We start from the raw sequence: 13,042 nt of genomic DNA, 5'->3' as shown, positions 1-13,042 counted from the left end.
TGTGATAGTCAGATAATGACATTTGTCTCAAGTTGATTCTTCCTTGGGAGACATGGATGACTCTGGAATACTTGCATTACAAGGACTTGTACTCGTATACTTACTGATGCTATACCACCTAACGCAATGCGACAGATCATGAATACTGCAGAAGTTATAACTAACTCATCCCCATAACCAGCTGGCGGAGGTTCTGGCGAACATATCTGTCTCTAAACTGTCCAGCAAAGTTTCCAGCAGAAACAGTTGTCATTCTTGATCAGTCCAGAAGACATTCCTTGTGCCATATCAAAAAATATTAAAGATATCGAGACACGGCCCCTGGCCCTGGCTATACGAGATCAAGGAAATTAGCACCAATATCAAACTCACGTTTTTTTAATTCCGGGACCAGGCGTAAAATCTATCTTACTATAAGCTTATAAAACGCGGAGAACCTTGAAGCCATCAACGCGCGAACTCCAGATTTTGCCCATCCTAAACTCCACATCCTAAGGAATCGCTCCTCCGACCCTGCACTCAAATGCTCTGATTGGGGGCACTTGTTTTTGCGCTTTTTTTCGGCCAATACGGAGGAAATGTTAGAAATGGCTCAGGTGTTTGTTACACTCCGGACGCAGTGGACCAGCTTTACGCTGTCGCCCGGAGGACGATCAGGATGACGAAATGGACAGCATGGGAGTCTCGGCCGGAGATTCCTTGTTACACTCCGGACGCAGTGGACCGGCTTCACGCTGTCGCCCGAAGGACGATCAGGATGACGAAATGGGCAGAATAGGAGTCTAGGCCGGAAATGCCTTGTTTCCTCAGAACTGTGTCTCTCATGTTGACTTAAGGAGAAGAACTGGGCGGGCTCGGAGAGAATTAATCAAGAACGAGCGCCATTCGTAGCAAACGCTGTCAAATTTTTGAATGGACAAGGCTTAAGGCCTGTCATAAAAGACATTGTCACAACCAACTATTCGTCCCGCTATTCATTGATGAATGACGGTGAAAGACGCTCTCAAATTTTTTTTCGGAATATCCTGAATTCGGAAAGGTGACAGAGAAAAATCAACAGGGAAAGAAATTTGATTTAGGGTCTAAGTAATACACCGGATTTTTTTAATTGCCGCCGAAAAATTGCTCCGCATGTTCGCCCCATCCGCCTGATGATACAATCTCCTGGGCGACGGGCCAAATGTCCAACTTATATGCACCCGCTGAAATTGTCACATAGTCCGTAGGTCGATTGAGACAGGCTTGGCAACGATGTTTTTATTGATCACCATTGACAACGCTTGGAGAATGCTGATGGCTACACATCACTAATAGATTTTAAGCCATTTTCCTTTTAACGTTTTCGCCCATAACTTTTTTCTAAAAATTAATCTCAACTGGACATAATCTTTCCTTGGCTCAGAGAACTAACCTGTGTGATTTTTGTCATATCCTGACCACAATAATTTCAGGGTTTGGGGGTTGAAGTTTTTTTTGGGGGGGTCAAATGGTAAAATTTGACCTGGGGTGACCCCAGAATTGATGTATGAACGCAATGTGTAAATCGGCCATATTTTGGCGTATAGTGATTTGCACCAAACTTCACCAATTATTAGAATCAGCCATTTGAAAAAATCACTAAACAATAAAAAACGATTTTTCAAATAAGTAGCGGTTGTTATTCAATTGTCGAAATGACGTTATAGTTTTTTTAAGTACTATTTTCGTGTGCGATTCGCTCTGATTGGTCCAATTAGTGGTGCGGAGCTTGATGATAATGACGTAATCCATCTAATCAGACGATCGTCTGACTCCAGGACGGCGGCATTCTGATTCATGTTTCGAAACGTCTCCGTTTAATTCTCTGATTTTACCTCTATTTCGTCAATAAAGACAACTTTTGGATGGTAAGTTCATATTTTAGGTATCTAAGCTCATCCATATTCCGATGTTTTTGCGTTTCTTGCCTTATCGGGCCAAAAATAAAGGAATTTTGTGCGGTTGGCAAAAATTTTGACGGTGGCGTTCAGGCCGCACGTGCGCGCCGCACGTGCGCGCCGCACGTGGCGGCGAATTTTTTTATAAAAAAACATACGATTCTATGTTCTATGATACTCACCAAAGTGCCGGAGCCAAGCATTCTTGTTCTGTGTGTAATTCTGCATCTGATGAACTGTAGTACGTGGAGAGTTTTGCCATTTTTGATGGTGAAAATCATGTTGAAACTGACCAGTCCAATGCGATAGCTTCCATTTTGCATGCACTGCGAAGCACGTAGCACGTGTTTGCTGTGTGCATGAACAACATGCATTGGGATTGACTGTATGGATTTCGTGGGAACGAAGCCTAGCACTTTAGCAGGAAAGAATGGGGAAAAAGAACAGATTCTAGCGGGTGGGGGACTGCAGTCATTTTTTTCTCTTCAGGTTTGAGATGAAAAAGTGTGTTCTAACCCGCGTTTCTATCTAGCATATCTATGGTCCAGTTACATAACATGAAGAAGTGTTCTCTAGTTGAGGGATAGATATGGAGAAGCTTCTGGATGTTGTACTTTGATTTCAGCATTCGCTCTGGACTAGGAGGGTTTATTCTCCAGAAAGTAGGCCTATTCCATCTTCCTTCAATCAAAGGGAGATGCTGGATGTTTTTGTCAATTGTGCCCCACCAATTGGGTTTATCATCCTAGTAACTCCATCTTTGGCCATCTGGCTTCTTGATGTGATTGGTCAGATACATTACACCTTATAACTTTGAAGTTTGATGTCGAAAATGACAAAAAATAGTTTCTGAACAAAAAACGGGAGCTGACACTTAATCTCATTGTGTTTTCATAATGTCACGAAATTCTGCCAAGTTATATATAATGAGAACTGTACTACTTTTCCAGGCTATGCTGTAGACCATGATCTGGTCCATGTATAGTTGACCAGAGGGACGCGTAATGACCTTACAGAGCGGGAGCCGTAAGATTGGGCCAAGTGATGACGTAGTAACCAAGGACAGCGCCAAAGGGAGACGTAAGAATGACAGAGTGAGGACAGTAGATACATCTACCACCATTCTGACAGCAGATTTACGCAAAGGTACGGCTATCTTGGGAGCACCGTTTGCAGACTTGATGCAAATGACCTGAGCGGAAGAACGAAGCTCATGCTGGCTTGAGAGGTGTGCCGAAGAATCTCTGTGGGATCAAGCCCGGGCCTTATTGCGTGGTAGCCAGCAGGGTTAATCAGTTGATGAGAATGGTACAATGTGTTTACAATTGGTCAACTTAAACTTTACCTCAGTATTTGAATTTAAGCCAATGAATGACAAGGACAAGGGGAAGAAACTAGAACCTGAAGTCTTTACAAAATGCCTTGGTAGCTGGGCGTCTTATCAGATATGCTACCTTGATTAGATATTGAGAAGATGTACCTTTCAGCATGATATCAAAGAAACTTACGTTCAGTAATGGCCTACAAATTACTTGCATGACAATTCTAAATGCTTCAAGATCTTTTTCAGCCTGTTTCAAGATCAGGGGCGTGGCTGTCACCGAGGTTGTCCAAGAGAGACCCGATGCTATATTACTGTTGAAAAAGACAAAGCGGTTTCGTTTGGCATCAAGCTAAGTATTGACTGACGAACTGTCAAAAAGCTGTGACTTATTTCTTGCCTGTTTGCGAAACAGTAATGCCAGTCATTGGACATGTGATAGTGACAACTTAATTGCCAACACATGAACAAATATTTGTTGTTGGGCCAAGGACAACGTGAAGTTGGCACCATATTGGATTTATAGACCGACTGTACAAACTTGGCAACATCAAAATAAGCCAGTGACAGTGAGGACGAGTCTGTGACAGGATGCCTAGCCACATATCTTCAATGTAGCTGCCTCTGCTATAATGATAATAAAAGGATGAATGCCAGCAGGATGACCAAGTGACAGAAACTTTCATGTGTAATAGCCTTAAAAATTTATGATCGTCCTAATGCTTTTAGCCTTCTGCTTCAGCATGGTTTTAAGACTGGAGGACAGGGATGTCACAGAGGTCTGGAAAACTATTGCTAACTAGGATGCACTCGCATCTGAACACCTGCTGTGAGTAGGGCTGGGGACTCGCCAAGAAATATATTTTTTCTTTCCGGTCATGTTGCCAGTGCCACAAAGAACAGAACTGAAGCTGGTTTCAATTTAAATATGAACTTGAATTATCAGAGGCTGTCCAAGAGGGCCTCTGCACCCTACAGTGAAATGACGAAGCAGTTTGGTTTGACCTGGGAAATATCCACTGACTAGGTAGGTGCAACAGGGGACCAATATAGTAGGTAGGTCCAACATAACATGATAGAGGGCACTGATAATTAGATGCCCAATTTGCCTCTGTGGCAAGTTTGTTGTTTCGTGAGAATTACACTGCGCTGTAAAGCATGCATTTTGAAATGATTCCTTTCGTGTTAAAATTTCAGGCATTCTAATAGTTTGAGTTATTTTTCAGCCTGCACGGTTTTAAGGAAGATGAGATGGAGAGATACAACATACATGAAGAAACATGTGTCCGTTACATAAAGGTCTGTGTGTGTAACCTAAAGAGGGATTCAGTTAACTTTTGAAGGAGCAAATATTTCGGGTAAGAAAATGGTTCTTCATTCCATCACCTAGTCCAAAAGCTGTCAAAAGCGTTGAAGTTTCTTGCCCTTCAGTCAGGCAAAGAAGTATGCAGTCTCATACAGCGTGAAGTAAAATTCATGTCTCTGAACCTGGCTGACATAAGTCGTACTTCCACCTATCAAATCCCCGTGTCTTTTGCGCTTACACCTATGAATTGCCGTGTCTAAATAGACCCGTGTGTCAAATCCCCGTGTCTATTAGCCCCATCGAGCTCGATGGGGCTAATCGGGGGCTAATTTAGACCCGTGTTCAACACGGGTTTTTCGATAGGTGGAATCTGAATAGACACGGCAATTGCAAGTTCTAAGATCCGGCGACAGATGGCGCTGTGTAGTTGCCTCGGTATTGCGCATGCAAAATTCCCATCCAACATGAAAGAAACACAGGAGAGTTCCCTACCAACAGCGCGCCTGTCGCCGGGGCTATTAACCATTATCTAACACCACTGATAGGTGTAAGTGCGCCCCGGGTTTTTTGACACACGGCGAAGACACAGGTCTTGAAAAAACACAGGGTTTTATGATAGGTGGAACTACGACTATAGATTACAACTTGATTCCTGCCGAAATAATGAACAAAAATCGGCTCAACATCAAATCACCTCTGACAGCGGACTCGGCTGATTATCTGGAGATGGTGTTTAGTATTTCATCACATTGATACACATCCAAGGCATCTTGTGATGAAGAACAGCAGGAGTTCCCTGTGTGGACTGAAGGTACTGACCACTATTCACAGAGTCTGAGCAAACGTGATGGGTGTCTGTATTGCATTTCAGACCAGTGATCTGCTTATAGCACTTGTTTCTAAAACAGCTTCGTATTTGCCTATTGTCTTCATATTTGGCAGATGATTATCTAGGTGTGGAAAAGCCAGGGGACCGTTCCGCATCATTGTTTATTTTGTTTAGAAGAAAATTCTATCAATGAAAATTGGTCCTGTCCAGCTCCATCTGATGGCACAGACTGGAAAAGACAACAGCTACCACACCTTCGTCCTCCTTAGTAATCAGCCCAAGATCAGTCAATGAGAATTTCAGGTCAGTCCGATTATCACCAGTTCAGAGGGCGATTACCTGATAGTTATGTTGCATTTCATCAAACGGTTAACTCTTTCACATCCTTTGTAAATTAGTGTCGCTTGGTAGCGTTCAGGGTCTTTTTGTCGAACAGGCACATCTGCATACCAGTAATTATGTGCAAACATCATTTTTGCTTTAAAGCAATATCCTTGCTACACTCCTAAAGCAGTGGCTGTCTTCAGGTCTTTTCTGCCTTACGGGCAAATCTGCATACCGGTAATTATATGCAGACTTAAGTTTTGCTTTGAAGCAATATCAGTGCTACACTTGTGAAGCAGTGGCAGTGTTCAGGTCTTGTCTGCCTCGCTGACATATCTGCGTACCAGTAGTAATGTGCAGACAGACTCCCTGCTAGCCTTTTGGTTCACTGTAGGGGAGTAGCGCAGTGTCCGTCTTGTCTGTATCCTGTTTCCAACAGCAGTGGCATGTTTTTTAAAGCTATTGACTTGAAACTTTGTACACAGGACCCCCAGGTCTAGTGACCTCTGACAATGAATTTGACCGATACATGTAGAATGTTTTTTAACCAGGATGAACTCCTAACCATCAAATATCTACACGGAGAGCTCAATTCCTTGAGGCTTATAGGCGTGGATCCACCCTGATAAATGAAAATCTTTGAAATTGAACGTGAAATTTTGGAACACAGCTGTAAATTTGAAGAGAAGACAGTGCATGCCCCCTCCTTTTCCATCTCCTGGATTTGCCTCTTGCTCACTGAAGACTAGTCACCAACCACCACCTACCCAAGATGTACGCCCCCTCCCCCCTCCCTCCATGATCTGCCTCCACTATGGAGCACCGTGGCAAACTGTGGTCAGGGTGTCTTGATTCTTCAGCAATGAGCCTGAAGTCTGGGATGTAACAAGATAAGCCCTTGTAGTCAATGTACATTATTCCGTCTTTGTGATTTCAGTATTGAAACAACCAACTGTGGTGTGGTCTGAAAGGACAGATGCTGAGGAAGCTTTGCCCATAGGAAGGTCCCAGCCAAGGTAGTGGCAACTAAGCCAAGAAATACTTAGGGAATCGCTTTCTGGAAATACCAGAATTTCCAGGTGAGTACCTGTGGTTGTCATGATGGAGCAGTTTTATTCAATTTACAAGTACAGTAGAACCTCCCTTAGCAGACACCTCTCTATGAAGGACAACCTCTCTATTAAGGACACTAGTTTTGGTCCCAAATTGATTGTTTCCATTCAATATTGACCTCTCTAATCAGGACACCTCTCTATTAAGGACAGCATTTGTCAGTCCCGAGGGTGTCCTTATTAGAGAGGTTCTACTGTACATGTAATCTAAAACTTGGCTGTCCTGATTCCGTTTGTTGAGGAAGACAAGTCCATTTTCACACAGTTGTACATGAGCCAAGAGGGGACTAGACAAGGCCCTTTCTTTGGCAGTTCTCTGCCTCCTCTTCAAGATCTTTGCGGACTTGAAGACAAATATAGCGGACACTCCATGTTTTTACATGCATCTCTCAATTTCATCTTTCTTAAAACCATGCACCCACAGCCTCCTGATTATGAGCCAAGTTCTCTTATTATGTCACTGGTCTCACTGACTTCCAAGACCAATATATGTAGTTGAATGCACGGCCTGCTGATAATTAGCCAAGTCTTTCACTATGCCACTGGTCTCCCGGATTTCCAAGACAAATAGTCGAAAACATACGGGCTTGCTTTAGTAGCCACATCCTCTTACCTCTCTGCAACTGGGCTCCCTGACTTTCAAGACTAAGAGTCAAATGCACAGCCTCCTGATTATTAGCCCAGTACTCTACTATGCCTCTCATTTCCATGTCTTTGGAAGAGTTTTGACATCCCTCTTTTTGCAGATCAATACATGAAAAGCAGCATGAGCTTTGGAGGAAGGAAGTGTCTCAGATGGATTTTCGGCCTCCCGTTTTCCAAAACATTTGATGGAATGTGAAGGTGCAGAAGATTTGCAAGAGGTGGAATGGAACACTGCTGTCTCAGGGAATCTAAAGGTTAGAGAAAGAATTTTATGGGATGTAAAATTGTACCAAGGTATTTTGTATTCTTTCAACAATTTGCCGAGCTTAGCACGGCGACGGGTTTTGTTATGGACATATGAAGTGATAATGGTCTCCCATGAGTTCTTCATTGGACATATAAAGTGATATTTTCTTGAGCCTGTGATGACATGCTCTCCTTTTTAATCAATCTGAGTCTAACAAGAAGATTTGCCGTAAGTTTTATGAGCAGTACGGCATAAGTTATGTGAATAAGAAATGTACTGCCATATCAGCAGACAAAATCTTGATTCCTGCCGAGATAATGAACAAGTCTGCTAATCAGCGGATCACCTCCGACAGCCAACCCTGGAGATGGCAGTGAGTGCTTCATCTCATTGGTACATCTGTCCAAGATGTCTTGTGTTGAAAAACAGCAAGAGATGATGGTGTATCAACTAGTGTAGGTTGGCCAAAATTAGACACAAGACACTGGATGACGACAACAATGACAGTTGTGAACATTATATTCTGGTGGATCTATGTAACTAATTGTTTACTGACCTAATTGTGAGGAGAGGTGATGGCTGTCAGTGTTGCACTTTACACAAATGATTAATGCCAGCGGCAGCTGATGTCAATTGTTTCTAACACAGCTTTGTATTGGCCAAGTGTCTTCACCGTTGGAAGATGAATAACTACCTGTGTGGATTTATTCTGAATAAAACCTTAAAAGATAACTGTGGTCCTTTCCAGTGCCTCCACCTGATGATCCAGACTGGACAATTGTACATGTCCTACTGGTAAACAAGCTAAGAACAGTCCACATCCTGAGGGTTGGAGCGGCATCGGTCATACCACCACCAATGTCTCAATGGAATTGGTTGACCGCATTCTGACTGGAGATAAGGATGAAGGAATCTACGATGTCATTACAAGAACAAGCAATCTAAGGATACAAGGTTGGTGTACAATGTGAACCAGTGTGTATATAAATTATACATGACTATAATGATGGCAACATCCTGGCGGAAAATATTCCAGAGTAAACTACAACCACCAAAAGATGTCCTGATGCTATTGACTTCAAGGTAGCAGAGCGGTTGTTATGTGGGTCTATTAGGACACCCATAGTGCTGTCCTGAATAGAGAGGTGTCCTGATTAGAGGTCAAACTGAATGGAAGCAACCAATTTGGGACAAAAACTTGTGTCCTTAATAGAGGTGTGTCTGCTAAGGGGGGTTCCAGTGTACATCAAATCAGGTGATTGCCAAAGCAAACTTGGGGAGTACCCCGCTTTAACTGCAGCTATCATCCTTGTGATGACATTGTTGCACAGAAAGATAGTTTGTGGTGTTTGAATATAATTTCCTGTTGTCAAAACTTGCTCGTTTGAGGACTAAGTCACAACCAGAGAGCTAAGTGATTCAAGCATTTGGTCTAACACAGTGATATCTTGTGATATGAGGTCTTGTAAAAGTCATGAATGAAGGACATGGATAAATCGAGGCCAGAAACCAGTAGTTTGGTTATTTTGAGCGAAGCTGTGGTTTCTCTTTGTTCGCACTTACCAGGTTGCTCCAGGTGAAAAGATCTGGTGCAAAAAATAACATCTTCAGCGACATTCTAATGGAATACACATTGCCCTTACCAGGCACTTGCTGGAAGTGAAACCACTGTCAATGGGCTATTGCTTATGAGAGCATTTTCGAGGCGTACCACATACAGCAATGCTGTTGGTACCAAGAACTCCTGATTTTCACCCAAATTTGTGAGTAAGAAGAGGCACTTTTTGGTGTTTTTTACTAGAACAGTCAAGTCTGTCTTACTTTAAAGATGTTGTCAAAATCTAGAGCTAAAAAGATGAAAACCATTGTCATTTTCAGCACCTCCTCTAGAAAACGAGGTAATTGAAGCTGCTGGAGGACCATGACATGACTTCCTCGACGTAAACAAGCTGGGCATGGACAAGGATCACATCAGCCAAGAGTTACAAGTCTAAATTTCTGTGGATTTCAACAACTGTGGATTTCATTGGGATCGGCTCATCACGATAGGACCCCTACCATTCTTACTGGAAAAGGCATCATCTATGGTTGATGATTGAGGGTGTCTACAGTTTCTTTGCTTGAACCAGTGGGAGCCAGAAAATTCAAGGTGTGGTCACAGTGGATAGCATAATCCCAATAGATGTCCAGAACTGGAATTTGATGAAATCGTTTGTCTCACTTTGCAATGTCCTCCATGGCTCATAATGGACCATTTCATTGTTATATGTCTTTTAGTGACTCTCGTTGGTTGACCAGTAATTATGTGCAGACTTAAATTTTGCTTTGAAGCAATATCACTGCTACACTTGTGAAGCAGTGGCAGTGTTCAGGTCTTGCCTGCCTCGATGACAAATCTGCATACCAGTAATTATGTGCAGACTTGGCTCTTTTTTTTGGAGCAGTACAGTTGCAAGATAAAACCTGTTTGTAATTTTATAAATCAGTTGCTCATTAAGGGCTTACGAAGGTTTTGATGCCTTGCTGGCTTATCTGCATACCAGTAAATATGTGCAGATTCATTTCTTGCTTTGAAGCAATATCGTTGCTACACTCCTAAAGCAGTGACAATGTCCAGGTCTGTTCTGCCTCGCAGGCAAATCTGCATACCAGTAATTAGAGATTGTAGGACTGGGTCCATTGAATGTAACAAAAATAATCGATGCCTATTTACAAATGAAATGAAGAGTCTGCATTTTGATGCAACTCCATATAACTGTCAGGTGATTTCGCTCTGAACTTGTGACACTCTGATCGAACGGTTAATTCTTTCACATCTTTTGTAAACTAGTGTTGCTTGTTACATGTTGCATTCAATGGCTCATTTGAGGATAGTTTCTGTGATTCTACTTGACCATGAGCAGGCCCATTTTGACCTATAACTGTGTAGTTTGTGCTCTGTAGTATGTGATTTGAAAAGTTGTAAATCTGGTTATTGGAGTAAAGAGTGTACAATGGAATATCCACGGGATACACTAATCTGAGAGCCAAGAGCCAAGACTCCGTTAAAGAGCCAATTAAGTGCCACCAGATGAGCCACAAGCCAAAGAAAAGGAATAGGCTTGAATGAATATAATTATTATCTTTGGGAATCCTAAGCCTACAGGTACTCTACTTGATAAAAAATGGATTTATTTTGTAACCGTTTATGACGTCGTAAGACATCGCCGGCTGGATAGCGGTATTGTTAACAGTCTACCATGCCAAGATTTTTGATCATACTGTTGTACATTGAGTCTGCACTTCACACCCTGCTTACTCACACGTGTTTGTCATTCCTGCCGTATCATGTAGCCTTGTGCAAATAGTGCAATCAAAATTGTTTTAAAAAGGCATATTGCTCAAATTTGTGAATTCTTAATTGAAATTTGCCAATTCAAGCAATGAGATAGCGTAGTGATACACTATCACTAGGGCCTATCGGTACTCTGCATATCTGTACTGTAAAAAAACGGTGCTCGCGGCTCTTGGCTCTCCGATTAGGGTGTCCCAATAACCACACCTGGTATTTTATAAGTTACTGTAGCTTAGCTCAGTGGAGTTATCACTTTTAAAAACCTATGCGATTTGCCGCACTGAAGGTCCCTCCAGAGATTGTTGGACTGGGTCCATTGAATGTGACAAAAATATCCAACACCTATTTACAAATGAAGTGAGGGGTGAGCCTTTTGGTGTAACTCCATATAACTGTCTGGTGATTTCGCTCTGGGCTTGTGACATTCTGATCGGTCTGAAATAATCATTACCGCCCATCCCTCAATTTGAGGCCTGTGTCCCGATGGTGGCGTTGAATGGCAAAATCAAAGGGGCATGACGGCGGTTAAACCTGTTGCGAATGGGCAGCATCATTACCAGTTCTGAGATCTGGTGTGGTGTAGGATATCTGGTTACCATTGCACACATCTCCTGAATCTGCGGTGGGTTGGTACCCCACGCTACGTAGGGGGAGGTTGCTGGGTAAGACTTGCTCCACGTGAATGGGTAGTACCTGAAAGATGAGAAGTTGCGAATGGACGCCCTGTGAATATGTCCTTCGACCAGCCAGTGCTAACCCGGTCACTGTCTCCAGGTCACCATGCCTCGGTCAATGAGCGGACGAAGAACCCAATGGCTCCGTCAGGAGTACATCGTCAACTTCAGCCCGTAGTCAAACCGGTGCACGCACAAATATCTTGGCTGAGAGTGGGGGACGTACTTGCTTCTCATCGGGGTAATACAGTACCACTGTATACAATGACCCCATTTTAGTTGGATTTTACTGAGGAGTGGACGATAATGAGAATTTCAGGCCAGTCCGATTGTCACCAGTTCAGAGGGCGATTACCTGATAGTTATGTGGCATTCCGTCAAACGGTGAACTCTTTCACATCCTTTGTAAATTAGTGTTGCTTGTTACATGTTGCATTCAATGGCTCATTTGAGGATAGTTTCTGTGATTCTACTTGACCATGAGCAGGCCCATTTTGACCTATAACTGTGTAGTTTGTGCTCTGTAGTATGTGATTTGAAAAGTTGTAAATCTGGTTATTGGAGTAAAGATTGTACAATGGAATATCCACGGGATACCCTAATCTGAGAGCCAAGAGCCAAGACTCCGTTAAAAAGCCAATTAAGTGCCACCAGATGAGCCACAAGCCAAAGAAAAGGAATAGGCTTGAATGAATATAACTATTATCTTTGGGAATCCTAAGCCTACAGGTACCCTACTTGATAAAAAATGGATTTATTTTGTAACCGTTTATGACGTCGTAAGACATCGCCGGCTGGATAGCGGTATTGTTAACAGTCTACCATGCCAAGATTTTTTATCATACTGTTGTTACGCCGTCTATACAATACGGCGGGTACAGTGTACATTGAGTCTGCACTTCACACCCTGCTAACTCACACGTGTTTGTCATTCCTGCCGTATCATGTAGCCTTGTGCAAATAGTGCAATCAAAATTGTTTTAAAAAGGCATATTGCTCAAATTTGTGAATTCTTAATTGAAATTTGCCACTTCAAGCAATGAGATAGCGTAGTGATACACTATCACTAGGGCCTACCGGTACTCTGCATATCTGTACTGTAAAAAAACGGTGCTCGCGGCTCTTGGCTCTCCGATTGGGATGTCCCAATGACCACACCTGGTATTCTATAAGTTACTGTAGCTTAGCTCAGTGGAGTGACCTTTTTGTTTTCACTTTTAAAAACCTATGCGATTTGCCGCACTGAAGGTACCTCCAGAGATTGTTGGACTGGGTCCATTGAATGTGACAAAAATACCCAACACCTATTTACAAATGAAGTGAGGGGTGAGCCT

At 42.7% G+C, this 13,042-nt stretch overlaps 1 long non-coding RNA gene across 1 annotated transcript; it reads left to right on the top strand.

The window, feature by feature from the left end:
- The first annotated feature begins 3,887 nt into the window (after positions 1 to 3,887).
- LOC135501537 (uncharacterized) lies at positions 3,888 to 11,159 on the top strand. The gene is made up of 7 exons (XR_010449606.1): positions 3,888 to 4,066; positions 4,464 to 4,595; positions 5,583 to 5,675; positions 6,634 to 6,775; positions 7,555 to 7,707; positions 8,449 to 8,654; positions 9,579 to 11,159. It is a non-coding gene; the product is annotated as an uncharacterized LOC135501537 (long non-coding RNA).
- The last annotated feature ends 1,883 nt before the right edge of the window (positions 11,160 to 13,042 follow it).

This window comes from Lineus longissimus, chromosome 17, assembly GCF_910592395.1.
Source record: "Lineus longissimus chromosome 17, tnLinLong1.2, whole genome shotgun sequence".
NCBI classification, from domain to species: Eukaryota; Metazoa; Nemertea; class Pilidiophora; order Heteronemertea; family Lineidae; genus Lineus; species Lineus longissimus.
The sequence above is the reverse complement of the archived record's forward strand: the minus strand, read 5'-3'. Positions and strand labels throughout refer to the sequence as shown.